Source organism: Bradysia coprophila, assembly GCF_014529535.1.
Source record: "Bradysia coprophila strain Holo2 chromosome X unlocalized genomic scaffold, BU_Bcop_v1 contig_173, whole genome shotgun sequence".
Lineage (NCBI taxonomy): Eukaryota > Metazoa > Arthropoda > Insecta > Diptera > Sciaridae > Bradysia > Bradysia coprophila.
In genome coordinates this window covers 1,173,530-1,194,900 of record NW_023503302.1, presented here as the reverse complement: position 1 = coordinate 1,194,900, position 21,371 = coordinate 1,173,530, and the positions used below count along the sequence as shown (strand labels likewise).

The following is a 21,371-nucleotide window of genomic DNA, read 5'->3' as shown; positions in this document are numbered from 1 at the left end:
TGACATTGTTTGATTGGTTATTAATGTAGCAAGATTCGTATATTGTCGCACTAGATGTCATATCGTACCACATGGCTTTTAACGCACTAGCTTGACAGACGCGTCGAATGTTATTAATTTTCATTGATTAAAAAATTATTTTCACAGGTAAAAAACTTTCTTGTAATTAATTACAACAATTTGAAAATTACCGGATTTTATTACCGGTAATTGCTAAAAACGATATGGTATTTATCGGAGATGGTATTAATCTTGGAAATAATTGGGATTAATTCAGGATTATTTTAGGATTACTTTGGGATTATTCGAATTATTTTTGAATTTTGTTAAATTTTTCCCTGTAAGTTTTGTGATTTTAATTGAAATTTAGAGAGGGTAAAATTATCAATAAGTATCAAAACAAAAATTGCCGTTGCACCCTCTACTGAAAATTATAAATTTAATATAAATTAAGAAACGAAGTGGACCGGTTAGGTACAAATTATTCCGAACAGGTCGGTAGCTCAAAACGTGCAGAAACTGTATCGAAATTGTAATTATTTTTATAACTGATACAGTGAGGGTGTCAATTGAATGAAATCAGTAATGTGCCACTTCGATTCGATTCTACGAATCGCCTAAAGACGAAATCTTAATTTATCCACTGAAAAGAAAATAAATGTTTTACCATGTAACAATACTACGTGCACACCTGAACTGCTACTCTAATCGAATAATTCATAATTTTTTAAGGTTGTCTGACAGTCTCAACTCTCAATCGATTGAATCCACCCACCTAAATATATAACTAAAATTTCCCATGTAAACATTTTCTCATTATATTAAAACGAAGAAAAAAGGGAAGCGGGAGATGAGCATAAAGAAAAAAAAACAATTCCAAATCGTGGAAAATCACCCTAAATTTAATCATTACACAACAGAAATATTCTTATATCAATTCCTAATTTTACATCCAGATGGTAGGATATAACGTTGGATTCAAAGATGATTGTAGCAGACGTTTCTCATATACCATTTGAAGGTAACTTTATTCCGGCGAATATACATTATATTATTGAAAGAAACATAGAGGAAAAGACGGTTATTGCTTCGGGGATATTTTCTATTCGATTTGATGATTTTGAAAATGATTCGGCTTGGCAACCAGTTAGGCGTGAAATGGGCTTTTTTTCTTGGTTTGATATTGTAGTATCAGATGGTGTATATTCTTTTTTTTCTGTGTGTGTCGGATCTGGTAGAAAATATAGAACATTTCCTGAAATGGATTTTTAACATTTATTTGCTTAACATAGGTAATACGTTTTTATTTTTATTAATTCCGATTTATGCCATAATAAGCGTTTCTCAAATTGACGATAAAAATGAGATACCGTCTAGGCAATAATGTATTAACAGCAAGAAACGAAAACTTATTAAATTCAACTCAGAATATTACTCATGAATTTCAACATTTTGCAGATTATATTGAGTTTGAAAGCAAATTGTTTTCGAACCTACTTTCAAGGTCTTTGACCCTCGAAAGAAAAATTGTCATAAGATGGGAATCTGAATTTTAATTTAACTATTACGTAACGTGCTGATGAATTTCGAAAGTGTCCGATTGCTTTCTGTGGGATCTTCATTTGGGACGTGTCAAATAACTTTTACGTGCATGCTATCTACAGCTGGTCCACATCGTAAAGTTTATGCGATTTTTTTTTACTTTTTCCTTATAAATTGAGTGTGACTAGCATCAATCGATAAAAGAAGATCGTACTAACTGAAGAGAAATCAGCTGTTGTTATTGCAAATTGATTAAATTTTCGATAGGCTAAAAAACAAACATCTTATCCAACAAGCATCAATATTCCATCAACCACAGATCCCAATACTAACATATTTCCTTTCTTACATTTACAGAAGCAGACTACACTCTTGATGATTCTTTCTGGAATGATGAGAGTCCAGTCGGTAAGTACAATAAAATGTAACCTAAGAAAATTCATTTTAATTTAGCTCCGGCTCGTTAGTCTGTACACACTTTCAAGTGGAATGAAGTTTCCAATTTCACGAAATGTCTAGGCCAACAGGAACTGTTTGCCATAAAGAGCTATTAAACTTAACTTAGACGAAACCGGACAAAAGCTGAAACTCGAAACTTAGAACCGACAATGTGACAACAGAGAAAATATTTTATCATGCATCTTGCGTTTTACAAAACCAGGAAATTCACGTATACAATGTGTAACACATACCAAGCCATAAATATAATACTCTTGAAAGTGATAGAGGACCGGATATATGTCCTATGCATGCCGGATAAAATAAAGCTGAGGCTCTTACAATAATGGATACATGTAATGCATGTATTATACACAACACACACAGTACGTTGTATGTGACGGTACATTCGCTGATGAAATATCTGTGCTAAATTAAGAACATAGATTTTAGATGTATTGTGAATGTATATTTATAGCGAGTTTAAGTATACAATGAAAACAGTAGCCTGAATGCACGAAACAATGTAGGCACGTTGTTGGTATTAAACAAATAAAAGCTAACTTTTCGGCGCGGCACCTTCTCCGCCACCTCGAGGAAAGGCCTTTCAGTGAGTACGTAGGACCTGCCCGCTAAATTTTAATTTATATTTTCAAGATTCAAACTTCCACTTGTTCTATTGTTTCAATGCAGAGTTTTTGTTGGCATTCTCAGGAAGAGCTTATATGCTTTCATCAAAGAAAAGTATGGCAATTGTTTGATTAGAAGCAAAAATGAGATAATCTCTAAACGAAAATTGTATTTTCAATCAAAGGACTTTACAATTGAAAATGTAAAACTACATACATTTGAATCAGTGTAACAGCATGTTTGTTCTTCGCTAACTTCAGTCGTAAATATTATAGAAGAGACAAACCCTTAAATTGGAAATTAAATTTTGTAATCCTACAAAGAGACTTTTCTCTGCTATTGTTGTAACATCAACACGCAATGTTCATCGTTCCATTTGTTAAAAGGTATTTTTCGTTGTGGCTGTGTATAATGAATATGATTTTCTTGTGCAATTCCATTCAACTTCTAACATTTAAACCACAAACACACAATCACATACCGACTTTCTTAGAAAAAGCTTGTATTTTAAAGAACCCTTCGGCAGCACAGAATGAAAAACAGTTGAGTTTATGTGTAAAATCTTCCATATTCTATTTATAGACGTTATTTGAATCTTATATCTGTATAGTCATTATGTTATGTATTGAGAATCCGGGGGTTTGTTTCATACCTTTTCCTTTTGTTAGCACAGACTTCAGAAAACTTTTCTCTATATTTGAGAATTCATGGCTCAAATATGGGAATGTGTTCATGGAATTTTACCCTAACCCCTAACGAAAGATGTTGAGGTTGATATGTATGTATGTGGTGTTGGTGTGGCTACCCATCTACATCAGAGAGAGAGATGGAGGTCTAATAACTTTCTTTTGTTCCGCAAAAACAATGCCCCTAATAACATCGCATGGCAAGGTATTTTCTTTCAGACGTTCCTCTATAAGCAAGCCATTTGAATGATGCAACGAATTTACGGAAATGTTGGCTTCATCGCAATTTAGGTATAATTTTTAATTACAACCTACATTCACCTCACTTCCATTATATTTAAGTCAACTGTTTTATTTGTGCTATTAACGTGATTTGCTGGCGACTTCCAGCTAGTATAGCGTCTTTGATTGATTTAATAATGATGATTACGTGCTGTGAACATACCAAATTGCTACCATAATCCCCATACTATGGCGTATACTTGTAGTAAGTGCATAATCCTATGATGTATCACTTCTCTTCCACTACCTCCTTCCCACACTTTCGTTCCTCCAATTCCATCCTGCAAATCTACTTCGGCACGACCGTCAATCCATTAATGACACGAAAACCCTTTTCGTCGATGTACCGTTGGATCGGTATGTCGTAAATGACCGGCATATACGCTGACGCGGCTAGTATTTTGCGGAAAATATACGAGTAATGGGGAATCAAACCGCCCGTGCAATTCGGAAAGTTGTATGTGTATACTGGCTGCACAACACGTCGTACGATGCCCTTTAGGATATTAGCCATTACGAGTGTTCTGGTGAATAGCGTAAATGGGAATGAAGATTTTACGTTCATCCCGTCCGTGGTCAGCTCGCAGTGGCGAACGCTACGACATCCAATCGTACCAGTGACCTGAGGATGACGGATACCAAACAAGCCCTGTTCCCGGGCTGCAGATGCCTATTCGGATATACGGATTTTGGTGGTCGTACCGATGGTCATTTTCCACATACAGTACTCCAACGATTCGATACACCTCGTTTGGATTGCCGTTGCTCGTTGTGTGGGACAAATGCAATGTGACCATCGACGATCTCAAACACAATTGAATGTTTTCGACGGTATGCCAGGCCAACCGGTAGAAAATGTTGTGGCTCCTCTTCATTACCTTAAATTTAAAATAATTTCGGTTTTGTAAATTAAAAAAAAAAGTAAAAAATTTGGCTCAAAACTTGCAAAGGTCTGAGTTGAGAAAATTTTCTTAGCTGTTGCATCCAAAATTGGAAAGAATTGGTGCAAATAGCATAGCTTATAGCTCATCTACAAGGCCGTTTGAAATGTCATCCATGTTAAAAAAAATCTCATACAAATGGGTTGTGATTTTCGCCATTTTAAGAAGAAGAAGAATGACGTTTCAGGTCTATGACGCTCAGTAAATACGCAATTTGTGAAACTATTTATGTTCCAGACATGTAGTATACGTTGAATAAATTGGTTTATTGAGTCTATATCTCAATTTCAATAGATCATTGATGTGAAAAATCAAAAAGAAAATGTTGACATTGGCGCTGGCGATCAGTTTCAACGGTCAAACCATGAACTTCCATCACAACCCATTAACGAAACATTTAACGAACCTTAAGTGAGGTTATGTCTGAAATACCGTACCGCACAATATTGTTCGAATTCGTCAAGATAAAAATGTTAAAATTTGCTGTCGGAATTCATCATTGGTTAGAAACGTCTCGAGTTGTTGCGATGGTAGTGAATGCAACCAAGCACCTGTTTCTTGTGCAAAGTGTGCTTTAAATCGTGCCTTGGCCCAAATCTTTTCCAAAGAACCACTCAGAAATTCGATTTATCGCTCTGAATCATTAGACTCCCAAACCAAAACTTTTCTGCTTCCAACAATGCTGGATCAAGCTGTCGGCAGCGATCTCTGTTGCATGTCTGATTCCAATCCCTTCAAAATTAATCGGTAAAGAAGATTCGGACCATGCACGAATTGACAGTTGTCAATCGATTGTAATGATTCCTTGAGGACGGTAACGTTCCAGTACATGCATGTTTCTCCATATCGGATTGCCTCGGAGGAAGATGATCAAACGTGGAGTCAAAATATAAATCTTGAGCAAATAGAAAGCACTGTGAATATTGATCTTTTTCAATTTTTCTGTCAGACGTTTTAAGTCTTCAATCTTTCGGTCCAAACATATAATTGGTGAGTGGACTGACGAGAAAGAAAGCATTGTCATCTTCCATCTCTTGTATGTCAGGGACTTTGAACTTCGCATTGTTAGTGTATGGACCTAAGGCGGATATTTCGCATTTTCGATGGTTCAATTGCAAACCCACTTAATGAAGCCTTATCTATAATTATATTCAATTCATTCAAAACAGCTTCCAGTTCACCAGCAATGGTACCGTCATCAAGATACCACAAATTCGGGTCCAAATAGGCCGAGAGGTTCACTTTGTTGAACTCCTCGTACTGACAGTATTAGGTTGTCTCCATTATAAACATTCATTGGGATTTTGTAGCATTGCTCTATAAATTTGAAAATTTCTGGAATGTTATTTTTGACTTCATACAGCAGAACGTCTCGTCGAACTTCATTAAACACATTTCTTATATCGATTTTTAGAAATAGTCGGAATAATCGTATTGACGTGTTTCGATTTGAAACAAATTCTTGCTGAATGCGCACCAGCTTCGACACCATTTTTAATTCCAACATCGATTAGGCTCGAATAAACTTAATAATGTTACTGACGAAACTCTTCGGCATGCTAATTCGGCCGCAATCCGTCGCCAGGTATTACCGACAGCAATCGGACGAATTTACAAATTTTTGTTAAGATTCCATTAAAATTGACGAATCCTTACGTGTTCTTAAGTTAAATGCTGCTATAACCACATCAAATATAAATTTAGTATAACAGTTCGAGAGCCAAGTTTTTACTGATTAATGAAATATTGATGATGATAATTCGAAATTCACTAAGTGCTAACGAAAAACGTTCAGCATCAAAGCTTTAAATATTGGCAGTAGTTTGTTTAATTGAACCTGAAGCTGCACATTATAGCGATAAGATAGAAATTTTACAAGTGACTTTGTAATAATTTACCAAACTAAAGCAAAAAAGATAAACTTACCATCGGAGAAGCTTTCACAGCATAAAAACAATTTCCAGCATAATCCACCGTTGACTGAACACAGAAACTATTTTGTAGTTTATACTCTGTGGATTATTGTTTCATACTAGTTTAGAGCTTCAAACAAGATATCTCAACTAAACTTTGCGTTAATTTTTGTACTAAAAAGTTAGTTCTTTGAAGCATGAATTTTTTACAGTTTGATTGTATCGAGGTCGAAAAAAAAGAAGAAGTTGAATTATTGGAATACAGACACATAATTACATATGCAATCTAAGTAATTCCCTTCCTTTGCCGGATGTTATTAGCATTCTATTAAAAAAAAGTTAAATGTTTTCCGTCCATCCTAATGGCAATTAGAATTATAAAAAGCTAAACAAAGCAATATCAACGCCTTCAGTGAACCGTTCGATAATCGACAATCTTGAAAGGAGCTTTTTGCTTCTTTCGCTTCCATGTATATAATTAAAAATCAATACATTGAATTTAAATTACTTTTTGTTTCGTTGCTTTATCGCGCTGTGTTGCTTTAATTACGTTTCGAAATAAGTTTTGTGATTAAGGGAAAAATTTGATAAAAATTCGTTTGACGTTGTAGCGCGGTTAAGAATGTTTTTTTTTTAAGAAAATCTGGCTTTTGACAATATTTTGAAAGTTTCTTTATTGGAATTTTTTCTGTCATAAAACGAATTGATAGCAACAGCACTTTGTTATTAGATTTAAGGCCCGGGAAAATATCGATCAATCATCAGTCATACATTGTATAGTTCTTTTCTGTACCACCAACATAATGACAAAAAAGAAATATCGGAACAGTGTTTTCTGCTACGCTGAGCTGGAATGTAGGAAAAAAAATGTATACATCAAAACAACATGACTTTAAGGCATCTTGTTAGGGCTGTTTGAAATCTGTTGTTGACTTTGTTGTTCCATATACCGAAAGTTGAACGCAATTGAAAACTAAAAGGAAAGCTTTGAAATTATTAGAATGAACGATGGTTTGGCTAAGTGATGTTCGGTTTTCTGGAGCCATTATGTTTTAGGTGAAAAATACGTCGCTACTAATTGTGATTGAACAATATGTGTTTACCGGTTGCTGACGTAAGGAATTTCAATTACTTAAATTTTATGTATTGTTCATGCGGAAGGAACAATTTTTAATGAATACTTCGCTATTCGCACAAATCGGACTGATCCTTGCTTTTTGTAGAAGAATAAAGTCCCTAGGGTTGTAGTGCCCCTTACTATATTAAGTAAGAGAGAAGTAAGTTCTCTCTCTTTAGTATAAGAACCATGAATATGTTACTTAAGTGAATAAAGAATCATTCCATATTATATCGTCAAGCAGTGCGTTTCACTTAATACAACACTCCCGTTAAGACTATATATACCAATTATATATATACATGGCGACAGTGACAGTGATATAAAAAAAAAAAAACGATAAGTGGTCGGGTTAGTGAAACCGTTGTACTGCAAAGTAAATAATTATTAATAAAGTGAATCATTAAATGAATAAATTATGGGCACATCTGACTCAAAGCCGCAAACCGCCACAACGGATGGTACTAACAGTAATACTGATGTTAATAGTGTCAATATAATTCAAGAATTTTCCGAACACAAAACCAGCACTGGCATTTGTTTATTAATAATAGTGGTACTATTGGCAATTCACTTTATCTATAAATTTTACACGTTACATAAAAAGTGTATCGTAAAGCGTGAGAGACAAGTACGCCAAATTTGAATATTGAATATAAAAACAGAAAAATAAACCACGAACAATATTTGACGGGATTTGAAAAATAAATGAACAAATAACATTACTGGAATTGATGGACATCCAAGAGCACAGGCACGAAAATTCGTACAAATTTGGTCCGTGGGGTCCGTGGAAAACAGGAGAACATTGCTAAGTCAACAGCGAAGGCACAGAAAATCATAGATCGCACAGGCGCGTAAGGTCGTACAAAATTTGGCCCTGGGTAAACAGATACACATAGCAACAGGTATGAGTTATGGAAATTAAAATTTGATTTTTTTTTATAAGAAAATGTTTTAAATTTTGAAGTTTTTATATGTAACGACACGCGATTGAAAATTATATTTTATGCTTACGTTTTAAAATCGATGTTATATGAGAACGATTGTTTATTTTGCGACAGGATGTTGAAATATTAAATACGACGAAAAGTTGTTCTAATTAAAAAGAAAGAAAAAATATTTTTTTCTGATGTCAGCGAATTTAACACGCGCAGTTTTGAAATTCTTTACACGCGCAGTTTTGGAATTATTTTTTTTTTTCGCTTACAATCGGTATTTGGTATTATTTTATGAAAGAAATACGATACTAAGTTTGGGACAGGATGTATAAATTTTGAAAATAATTGCAACATTGTGATTGATAAAGCAAACAAAGCGTATTTAATGGTACGAAATGGAAACGTTTGAATCAAAGCCTTTATTTGATTTAACGGAATTTTTAATTGTTTATTTTTCAATTTTATTTTTCTTGATGGTCTTGTCATTGGTTTTAATTTGGTTTTATTGTCAAGCCCGAACGAATAGATTCATTTGATGTGTTTATATTGTTGGAAATCTGGTGAAGTTGATACGAATAAGTATTTTTTATTTGGCAAAGTATGACTACATGGACACAATTAAGTACTAAATTAGACGAACACAGAATAGAATTTGAAAGAATTTATAAATGCCTGAGTGTTTCAATTAAAAGGAAAATTCAACGTGAAACTTTCGATAAACATTTACAAGACATTATTGAAGTATATAACGCTGCGACAAAGTTGATAAGAACGCACGATCTGCAAGAAGACCATTTGACTTATTGTACGGAATTTCACACAAAAATTAGAGATCGTCTTCTCAAATTGTTTGGAACTTTGAAAGTACACATTGTAGTACCCCCCGGAGTAAAAGAAATTGACCCAAAAGTACTTGATAAAGGTGATTCAGACTCAGATTCAGAAATGGTACAATCAGCTGAAGAGTTTCTTGCCTTGGCAGGAAAAACTATCTCTAGGAATTATGCAGGTGACCCATTAGCCCTTACAGCTTTCATAAACTCTATCAAACTTCTCGAGAAGATGGCAGGTACGACGCACGTTACCCTTTTGATAACATATTTAATGACTAAATTGGAAGATAAGGCTATGGAATCAGTCCCTGAAGATCCACAAACTATTCAAGAAATAATTGATGGACTTAAAGTAGGCATTAAACCTGAGACGTCTAAAAGTAGTAAAGAGTAGGTTACAGGCTTTGAAGTTTGACAGATTCAAGGTTCAAGACTTTGCCCTTGAAGCGACGAAATTGAGTGAAGCACTCCAAAGAGCTTTAGTGTTGGAAGGTGTTGGTAAGGTCAAAGCACGAGAAATGTGTGTAGATGAAACTATTGACATGTGTCGGGCGAATGCTCGAAGTGATCTGATTAAAGCCGTATTATCAGCGTCTCAATACAATGATCCTGATGAAGTAGTTGCTAAACTGATTTTAGAATCGTCTACCGAAAAGCAGGAAAAGCAAGTGTTAGCATACAAGGCACAGTTTAGAGGTAAACGGGGAAAAGGTAGAGGCCGTGGTGGTTACGGTAATTACGGTAATAATTATGGAAACTATAATAAATGGAATGGTGGAAATAATAATTACCATCAAAACGGCAATGGTCGAGGTAATAATGGTAGAGGAAGATCCTGGAATCGTGGCCGTGGTCGTGGTCGCGGAAGTTATCAGAATTATCAAAATTATCCGAATCACTCAGTTAGAATAGTCGAGGCTTTGGGAAACGAGGAAGCCCCTCAGCGATACCAGCAGCTGGGGGAAACAACAGCAATGATGCCGTATCAGTCTCAATAGTCCAAAGGAAGGTTCTATCTATGAACCCAAACTACTCAGATTTTATAGTTTTGAGTAGTTCGATTTCAAATAAACAATGCACATTCCTAATTGACACGCAGGCGGACATAACTCTCTTAAAAATTTGCGCAGTCCGCCCAAGAGCGCTATTAGATGTAGAAAATTTGATTGACATAACAGGAATAACGGAAGATCCCATAACGACTTTGGGTTGTACGAATGCGACGTTGGGTAATGACGATTTTAGAGTAAATTTCCAGTACATGTAGTACCAAATGAATTCAATATTCCGTCAGATGGGATCCTAGGTAAAGACTTCATGAAACATTTTAGATGCAATATAAATTACGGAGATATGACGTTTAGATTTACATTAAACGAACAAATGATTACGGTACCAATAAGGGAAGGTCCCGAAGTAAATACGATAGTTTTACCCGCGAGAAGTGAGGTAATTAGACAATTCAATTTGAAAAAAGAAGTGTTAGAACCCCAGTGGGTCGATTCTTGGGAAATTAGTGCAGGAGTCTTCACAGCTCGCACAATAATTAGCTCAGCTCAGCCGTTGATCCGAATTCTCAATACTACGGATAAAGTACAAATAATGAAAAATGACCGTCTACCAATTCAGAAGTTGTCAGATTATAAGGTTTACACAACGAAAAAGGAAATCTCTTCTAAAGAAAGGACAGAAACTTTACTGAAAATTTTAGAAAACAAAGTTCCTAGTTACGCTAAAGAACAGCTTTTCCCGTTGATAGAAGAATATGCGGACGTTTTCGCATTAGAAACTGACAAGATGACCACAAACAATTTTTATGAGCAAAAATTAAGGTTAAAAGACGACACACCGGTTTATATAAAAAATTACCGTACACCGCACAGCCAGATTAATGAAATAGAAGCTCAGGTGAATGAATTTTTAAAAAATGACTTAATAGAACCAAGCGCATCCGAGTATAATAGCCCTTTGATTTTAGTCCCGAAACCCCCTTTGAATGGTCGTGAACGATGGAGACTATGTCTGGATTATCGCCAAGTTAATAAAAAATTAGTGGCAGACAAGTTTCCATTGGCCTAGAATGGATCAGATATTAGATAGTTTGGGAAACGCAAAATGTTTTTCGGTCATTGATTTGTTCCAGGGATTCCACCAGGTGCCATTAGAAAAGAATTCCAGAGACATAACGTCTTTTAGTACTAGTACTGGGTCATACAGATGGAAAGTTTTGCCTTTCGGGTTAAACGTTTCACCGAATTCATTTACTCGCATGATGACAATTGCCTTTTCAGGTATCCCCCCAGAACAGGCATTTCTCTATATTGATGATGTAGTCGTGATAGGGAAAAGCGAGAAGCATCATTTACAAAATCTCAAAGCAGTATTTCAAGTGTTGCGAGACAGAAATTTGAAAATACATCCTCATAAATGCAAGTTTTTCGAGCCCGAAGTAACCTTTTTAGGACATTTGTGTACTCCTGATGGCATATTGCCAGACCCTAGGAAACACGAGAAAGTTAAAAATTATCCAGTTCCCACAGACAAAAACGCTGCACACAGATTTGTATCATTCGCAAATTATTATCGACGTTTCATCCCACATTTTGCGACTATAGCAAAACCATTGAACAATTTGACTAAAAAAGACGTGACCTTTGAATGGACTGAACAATGCCAAGAAAGTTTCGATACATTAAAGGAAATTTTGACAAAACCACCAGTTTTAGCTTACCCAGACTTTTCTAAGACTTTCATAGTCACGGTCGACGCCTCAATAACAGGTTGTGGGGCTGTACTGAGTCAGCTACATGACGACAATGATCTACCAATTTATTATGCATCAAAGTCATGGTCTAAAGCAGACGCAGTGAAGTCGACTCCAATTCAAGAATGTTTGGCCATTCACTTTGCCTTGACCCAATTTAGACCTTATGTGTACGGAGTACCGTTCCGAGTCCGTACAGATCATAAATCACTTATTTATCTATTTACGCACAAGACTTTGTCTCCTAAACTTATTCGTATTAGGCTGGACCTCGAAGGCTACGATTTCACAATAGAACACATTAGTGGAGCTAAGAATGTAGTGGCCGACGCCCTATCTCGATTAAATATTAAAGATTTACTAGATTTATATGGAAAAACAAAGACAGTATATGTTATGACAAGATCCAAAACAAGAAATTTGAAAAAGGAAAATGAAATGACGACCAATGAAAATTTAAATAAAACACAAGAAATAAGTTACGTACCGGTAATTGAACAATTAAATGCGCATATAAATAAAAAGATACCTCGAATAATGTGTACGCGTACAGAAGGAAGTAAAGACGAGGTAATAGAGCTCAATATATACGAAAATTATAAGAAACTGATCAGTATGAAAGTTCCGGTAGAAATACGCAATGATTTATCAATTCTCGAGAAAGTAATTAATAGTTTACAAGAAATTGCGATAAAGAAAAATTTTAACGAAATTCAGTGGTCGCTAAACGATATTATGTTCAAATTTGTATCAATTAACGTTTTTAAAGAAATTTGCAAAAATAAATTGAATAAACTACGAATAGTGTTAATTAAAAGCCCGATTTTGATCAATGATAAGACAAAACAAAATGAACTCTTAATGTACTTTCATGACAATCCGATTTTTGGAGGACATGTAGGTCACAAGAAACTCTACGCAAACTTAAGGAGTTATTATGCCTGGAAAGGCATGAGGCGAGATGTTGCCTCTTTTGTCAAAAGTTGTACGAAGTGCAAACTAACGAAAGTCAGTGTGAAGAACAAAGAAGCCCTCGTATTAACAAATACTCCCCAGGCCCCCTTTGATGTAGTAGTGATAGATACCATAGGCCCATTGCCTACTTCCCTTAATGAAAATCGCTATGCGATTACGTTAATTTGCGATTTAAGCAAATACTTGGTAATCATTCCTATTCCGGACAAACAGGCTCTTACGGTAGCCAGAGCTATTTTCAATAATTTCGTGTTAATCTTCGGCCTGATGAAACAGGTCATCACCGATCTGGGAACGGAATATGTGAATTCAGTGTTAGAAAGACTATGGGTCCTTTTCCATGTGACCCACAGCAAATCCACTGCTTATCACCATCAGACAGTGGGTACAGCAGAGAGGAGTCACAGAACGTTTAACGAGTATGTCAGAACTTACATTTCCGGTCAGCTCGATAACTGGGAAGAATATTCAAAATATTTCTCGTTCTGTTATAATATCTCCCATCACGCGTCTTATGATTTCAAATACTCCCCCTATGAATTGATATTTTGTAAGAGCCCAGTGCTCCCATTCGATTGGATGGATGGTCGAATTGACCCAATCTATAATATCGATGACTTTAGCAGGGAAGCGAAGTGCAGACTACAAAGAGCACACGTAGACGCCAGAAATCTTATTGACAAGATGAAACTAAGGAACAAAATGAACTATGACCGTTCTGCCAAACCGATAGAATTAGAGTTAAATAATACAGTAAAGTTGTTTAAGGAGCCATATGATAAACATTCGGAACGCTACGACGGTCCATTCATAGTTAAGGATATCCAAGGATCAAATGTTACGATCACAGATGGCGACAAGTTTTTGAAAACTGTGCATAAAGATAGAGTCCGAAAATATGAATGAATCGTCACAAAATAAAAGAATGATTTTAATATTTTTATGATTTTATTGTGAAGTTTTATTTTTAAATTAAGGTTAAAGATTAAGGGTTAATTTACAATTTAATTTTTATTTCAATCTGCAATTCAGTTTGAAATTATGTTATCATAAATTTCTTTTAAAAAAAAAAAGGGACGGTGAGAGTCGCAATCTCACAAAGTGAAATCAAATCCCAAAAATTAATAAATTATAAGCAATGGTTAGTTTTAAGACTAAGAAAAGTTTAACTTTCAAAAGGAAATAAATAATGTACGAAATAAATAATAATACGATTGGCATACACCAATCTAGCCGAAGAGGGATGGTGTAGTGCCCCTTACTATATTAAGTAAGAGAGAAGTAAGTTCTCTCTCTTTAGTATAAGAACCATGAATATGTTACTTAAGTGAATAAAGAATCATTCCATATTATATCGTCAAGCAGTGCGTTTCACTTAATACAACACTCCCGTTAAGACTATATATACCAATTATATATATACAGGGTCGCACAAACCATGTTTACGTTTCAGCTTGTATAAGGACAAAGTAACTAGCATTTGGCAAGCCGTCATATTTGTTGCTAACTAGGATCGGTTAACATATTTAACAATTTGGGTACATTGTCCGAATAGTTACTTTGCAATACTTTAACTATTCGCACATTGCGCAGACAGCGAAAGTAATAAAATGTAACACAAATGTGAATAATATCCAAAGTATTATGACTAGTGTGTACTTCTATACACAATGTGCGAATAGCATTGTCGTTTAACAATGCTGACAACAACGAAGACAATCAAAATTACTGAAACAAAAACTTTTCGCTACAAGACATCGTGAAAGTTGTATTTGCTTGACAATGAGAATTTTATTCCACATTTTCGTCACTCGTGCTCTAGCCAATACCCACTGACGAGTATTTCGCATGAATATTATATCCAACCAAGTCGTAGTTCATGCACATATTAAAAGAATAACGAATAGCGTGCAGTTGAAAGATGTATGCATTTGAATGTGTTTACCACAGTTTTACATGATATTAGATGCTCGTGTAATACAGAATCTTATTTGAAAGATTTTTTTTACTTCAGATGAGTGAAACGGTATACAATACAGGTTTAAAAGTAATAAAAACGGTACATTTTAATAGCAAAATATCCAGAGCAACATACATGCTGTACCAGTAATGTACACGTGTTTTGGTTATACACAGCATGAAACTCAAACATCTCGTCACCATATATAGTTTTAGATAATAATGCTCTTTCAGCCTAGATATATGTGGATATATTTGTGGATCTATAACATTGAAAAACGTGATATGGTGTATTTATAATGTGTCGTGAGAAGGAGTAGGGGGAAGGGGTTGTCGCACGTATATATATAGATATATGTGTAGGCAGTGGGTTTCTATATACACTTTATATTCCGAGTTAGAATTGAAAGCTCTCTGCCAGATGTGTAGTGGTGCTTATGTCAGGTAACATTATTTCAGTACAAGTAGTACATGCCTTAGTATTTGTTGTTGTCGCTGTATGTATTTATTGATCCATGCGAATATAATCTGCTGTAGATACTACCTTAATAAACACAATATTCACTTTGATGACAACAGTATTCCACTTTTTTCCATTGAACAAAATGGCTAGTGTGTCATTTCACAATATGACGAAATCCGATGCAATAATGCAATAAAGCTTTAAAAGCTTTTGTTAAACTTTATTGATTCAAACTTAAATGGAACGATGTGAAACTGATATTTCAGTAAAATATTTTATCTTATGTTATCCGATCAAAGGGCTTGGTTGGTGAAGCACAAAAGTATATAATTAAAGCGTTCCCCCGAGTAAAAATAAAAGTCTCAAAGGTTCGAAAAGAGACGTCTCACGGTCTCAAATCCTTTGTATTGTGAAGCGTGAGACGTCTCTTTTCGAACCTTTGAGACTTTTATTTTTACTCGGGCCAGGATTCAAAATTCAGATTTTTTTTACTTATGTGAATCGGATGTATTAAGTAAGTAGCTGTAACTGCTTTATAGAAACAGGGTGGTGTCTCCGATATCATGGTAACCGTTTCCCTAGCAGCAGTTCCGATAGCAACCAACTATTCTCACAACTACAATTTCAACAATGGATACAATCTGTACACGCACGGAGAGTTGAAAACCGACACATTTTCTGTTTCTGTGCCTCTAGGACCTTGAGTTATCCTGGACAGTTATGATTTTTCATGTATAATACAGAATAAATTTTACAGTCCTTTGCGTTCGTGCTCACAAAAATCACATAAAATACGACTTTTCCAAATGGTGGATGCTATCCGCCCGTACCGGCGAATAGTCACTACACTTTCAAATTGGTATTTTGAATTTTTGAGCTTATATGTTTTATCTAGAGTTACGGACACAAGAAATCATTTACAAAAAAAATCCACTGAAACAGATGTGTGTTATTTATGAACGTTGGATACAACACGAATCGTATGCTGGTCTGACATCTACTGCGATAATATGCCAGCAATTTCGTGTCACGATTCGTGTTGCATACAACGTTTTATGCAATAAAGAAAATCGAATAAATATCGAAGATATTCGTAGTGTGACGTCAGCGACACGTGGTTTTTCTCGCACTAGAGCGATAAAGTCTCTTGCAAATCATTTATCGCACTAGATACGAAATACGACTAAATTGTAAATTGCATTAATATCGATGAAATTATCAACATCCATTACCATTAAAAATATTTAAATAATTACCACACTGTCTGCGGCCAAATAATTAGCCCCTATCTGTAGCCTATAGTATGGTAGGTTTTATTATTGATTTCTATTTTAAATTTATTTATGCGTAAGCTCATTATGCAGACCTGGTACAATCCAGAGTTTCATATTTAAACGGATTTATCAAGCAATATTCTGGTTCAAAATTCAATTAATAAAGTAACGTTTTGTTGCGTCAAACCCGAGCTTATAGCAATTCCTAGCCAACTGTACTAGTTTGAACTGTACAAACATGGTCCAATAGCAATTTAAAACAAAACCAAAAAAAGCGCTCTACCAAAATATTTTCATCGAAACCACTTTATTAAGATTATCAAAAATCCATTTAATTTATTTCTGTACACAGCGTTTTTCAATACTTATTTTTTTTTTATAAAACCGTAAAAGATTAACATTATCCCACAGGATAATATTTTGTTTTTGCTAATGGACCCTACATTATCGCGTAGAAAATAAATGGTCGATTTGAAGTGTTTTAGTAACAGAAAAAAAAAATGCTGAATGTAAATTTCAAATAAACAAATTCGTTTCGCATTTTTAGAGGACGGGATGGGATATTGTTTCGATGTTTTTGGTGATGCGAATATAAATATCCAATATTTTAAGTGATTAGTAGAGGGCCATTTCGTTACCAGCGTTCTATTGCGATATTTACTCAATTTACTCAGACCGAAATTCGGTTAAATTCGAGATTTAACTCGAAAATATTTTTGAATGAAAACCGTACGGTTTCGCCAAACGGGTCCAATATTCCCTTCCGTAGAATAAATTCAACTTCATTACGGGCAATCATCATAAAAATTGAATATTTGAAGCAACTTCTAGCGGAAGGAAAAGATGCACTTGATGCGATTTATTCTTCATGTATAATAGAGCAGAGCGATTTTCACGTCTTTAACCTTTCGTCAGAATTCATTTACAAAAATCATTTTTATACTAGCTCAAAAACGGAAAAGCAAAATGCTCGAGTTTCGCGTCAGCACGTCACTAAAACCCCTACGAAAAAAAAACATTTTTCGTTCCGGCTAAACAATTTAATTCAACTAATTGGAATCCACTTTAGGTGAGGGCACTACAAATTTGATGAAGGAGATCGAAAACAAATATGTTTTGTTGGTCGTCAAAGTTGAAAAGTGGGTGTGTTTGAAAATTTAAAATGCAGAATTCGAGGGATAGAACACTTACATTTTCATTTTATGGATCTTCAGTACTTTGGAACACAAAAATTAGAGGTCATCCATGAAGTATGTCACGCTACGGGGGTAGAGTGGTTCTGAACAAGCGTGATTGTCTTAACATTTGCGTGACATACTTAAAGAACCATTTTTTGAGTAAATATTACCAGAATCGAAAACACATTTTTACAAAATGTTCCCATACTAGCTGCAGAAAAATGCACACAAAAAGATGGATTGGTTTCATAATTCACGTCAAATATAGATATGGTTGATTTGAATGTGATCGCGAAGTTTGATTCGGTTGAATTAATACTCACAAACTAAAACATAAATTCTTTTACCTCATGTCAATTTGCATTCGCTATTGAAAATGAGAAAAATGTTTTTATTTTTTTGTTGCATGTCGCTTTAAAACCAATAGCAAGTATAATTGAAATAGAAGAACATCGAATATTTGCTTACATTTTTTTGTTTGTTTCCTATGTGCAAACTCGTTTATACATACGGTTTTGATATTGTAAAAATTCCGTTTCCGCTATGCATTTAAATGCGAATACAAATTCATAAAATATTGTTTACAAAACACTCCAGTGTTCTAAAAAGTAAATACAATTTATACAACTTAAAATGGAAATATATATAATGAAAGAACATTTTAAAAATGTAGAATTACGGTGTTACCATGTCGCTGGCTGGTACTTTATATGCACACTGTGGACATATAGAATTTATACGTAAACAAATGGAATATAAAAACGTGAAAAATTTTCCTATTTATATATTCATTTTACAGTCTTCACTATCCGGATTCTCTTGATATTAACAACATCAATTGAAAATTATATCAAATTATACAATGACTATGTATGCTCAGTGCAACTTATAAGCAGCTTAAAGGATTTACTATTTCACAAAAATGTAAATATTAACATTCATTTCTGTTAACACCTGAAAAAATTACAACACTGCTATTGTGTTACCATCATGGAAAGAATTTATGTTCTACTCTCCATGTTGAAAAGCTCTTGTTTAAAAATAATTTATTCACCAGAAAAAAAATGGATAATAACAATAATACATACTTGAAGCGCCATGTGTTATTTTGTGTGTAGTAGACAACATGTTTTACACACCAAAACCTAGGTCCAGCCATAAACACTCAAATTAAATAGTATGCCATGTTTTAATGGATTTATTATTGCAAATTGTCACAGGTGGAGGCGCGGGAGTTGTGCCTCGTAAAATGCGACACCGATATCAATTAGATATCTGTCTAAAAACGTAGTGAATCTTAATTTTTAATGCCACTTGACTACAACAAATTTGTCGAACCATTTAAGTGGAGCTGACAATTTTTTCTTTAGATAATACCAATCTTCGATGAATAAAGTCTTGATTTAGTGTAAGAAATAAGAAGAAATCGATTTCAGTTTAAATCCATTTTTTTCCTTGTAGGTGTCACAAGTGAGTGTCACATTTTTAACGGAAAACATAAACTTAAATCAAACAATTGAAAGATAATGAAACTGTGAGGACACATAGTTTTCAAACGACACATTTTTCGGTTACTGTCGCATCTACGACAGAACTGTTTTAAACACGTTAGATAGGAGTTTGGAGCTGAATGGGCCCAAATCACTTCGAAGAATTTTGATAAATTCAACAGGAGCGTACTGGATTTGTAACTCTCTTTTTTCGCATGAAACTCTTTTCGGTGTTGCCCGCCAAAGTAATCAATAATAAATTGAAATCAAGATAGTGAGTGACAAAAAAAATTGTATAATTTTTACGTTCCGAATCTCATTGCTGTGATTGTAATTGCAATTTCCTGCAACGCTCTGCTTTTTATCATTGTTTGCAATGTGCAATTTCTATTCATGGTCCTGCCAGAAAAAAATTAAGCTAAAAACTTCTGTACACGAAACGGACTTCTCCAACATTACACTTAAATCCACACAAAAAAGTTGTAAACGTTGGAACCTGGAACTAAAATAAATGTGTTCTATATACCTTCTTATATATTCTATATATATATGTTACAGCGCACTGTGCCTATCTCTGATTCATCTCACTTTTATTGTTTTTATATTTATAAACCACATTAACCTTTGTGCCAATCAAAAATTTTCATGTTTAACCTTCACATCACTCCCGACTCACGAAATCTAATTTAAACAAGTCTTACTTTTCACACACTTTTCTTCATTTACTGGAGAAATAAAACAAAAAAAACTTTTCCACCAAAGAACCTATTGTGTGTATATGATGCTGTTCTGCAACTCACACTTTTCTCATCTAAGCACTTAGTGTTGAGGTTAAGGCTTTAAAGAAAATTTAGTCCCATTAAGAAGAAAGGATGAAAAAAAAAGTTTTTATTTTCGTTTTCTCCTGTGAGATGGAAAAAGAAGTTTTAAAAGTTTTATCTGTAAAGAGACGTATATGGACGAATGAATAGATAAAATGGTTTTATGCTGTCTGTTTTTTTAATAAGAAATAAAACAGTTTTCGAGTTTATAAAACAGTAAATACATGCAACGTACAAGCCTCGTGCTTTCTACCTTTCGTTATATTAAGTTTCGTTTGAAAGTTTCTTTATTGCGGAAATGTATGCACACATAAGTACATTGGAATGTTGAATTACTACAGGCAATACGAAAATAGATTGTGAATAGCGTTTCTTTTTGTTGACTTGTTTTCTTGTGAGTCAAGGTGGAAGAATTTTAAAATGAATATTTTGAATACTTTACAATTGATTCCGGCAAAAATTACAGCCGCACAAACCAGTACATTACGACCTTGGTGGACCTTTTACGAGTAGGTTATGATCCAATCAAAACAACAATGTCCAAACAATTATTTTGCTCGGGATATACTACTTAAATAGAAACGAATGCAATTGTCAGTAATGAATTGTTTCAGTGGGGTTCTGACAATCAAGGTATTTGGTACTAGATGTTAGAATGTTAATCAGAGGCGGAGGCGTTATGACATGTCACGTTGCGGGGCAGAAAAGTGAGAATTATATCCTGGAATAGCGAGAAATAATTTAGACGAACCGCTGTATATGCTAAAATTTAAACGAAGGTTTTACAATTTGTTTTCTGAAGATTCATTACAGTTGAATTCAAACAGTTTGTCGGTGGACCACACAGGCCATTGGTTAAAAATCTCTTTTTTGAATCTTAATCCTACTAGATTTATTGCCATCAGTAAAAGGCAGATTAAAACACAAAGGAAGTTCGTTTACGTTTTTTGTATAAAAATGTTTTTTTCTCGAACGTTACTATCTGACTCAGATATATTTTTTTTTAATTACAGTTATCTGCTGCATTTGAATCTCTTGTATTTTTATATACAAATAAAAGCCTGCTTCAAAGAAAATTATTTACCATAGTTGTCTCTGGAATTTACTACCTAACCGGGGCCGAA

At 34.4% G+C, this 21,371-nt stretch overlaps 1 long non-coding RNA gene across 1 annotated transcript in view; it reads left to right on the top strand.

The window, feature by feature from the left end:
* Positions 1-2,097, top strand: part of LOC119068379 — a 57,858-nt gene extending 55,761 nt beyond the window's left edge. Inside the window, exon 3 of the long non-coding RNA XR_005086146.1 lies at positions 1,900-2,097. This is a non-coding gene — a long non-coding RNA (uncharacterized LOC119068379). The remainder of the gene's footprint in view (positions 1-1,899) is intronic.
* Positions 2,098-21,371: the final 19,274 nt, after the last annotated feature.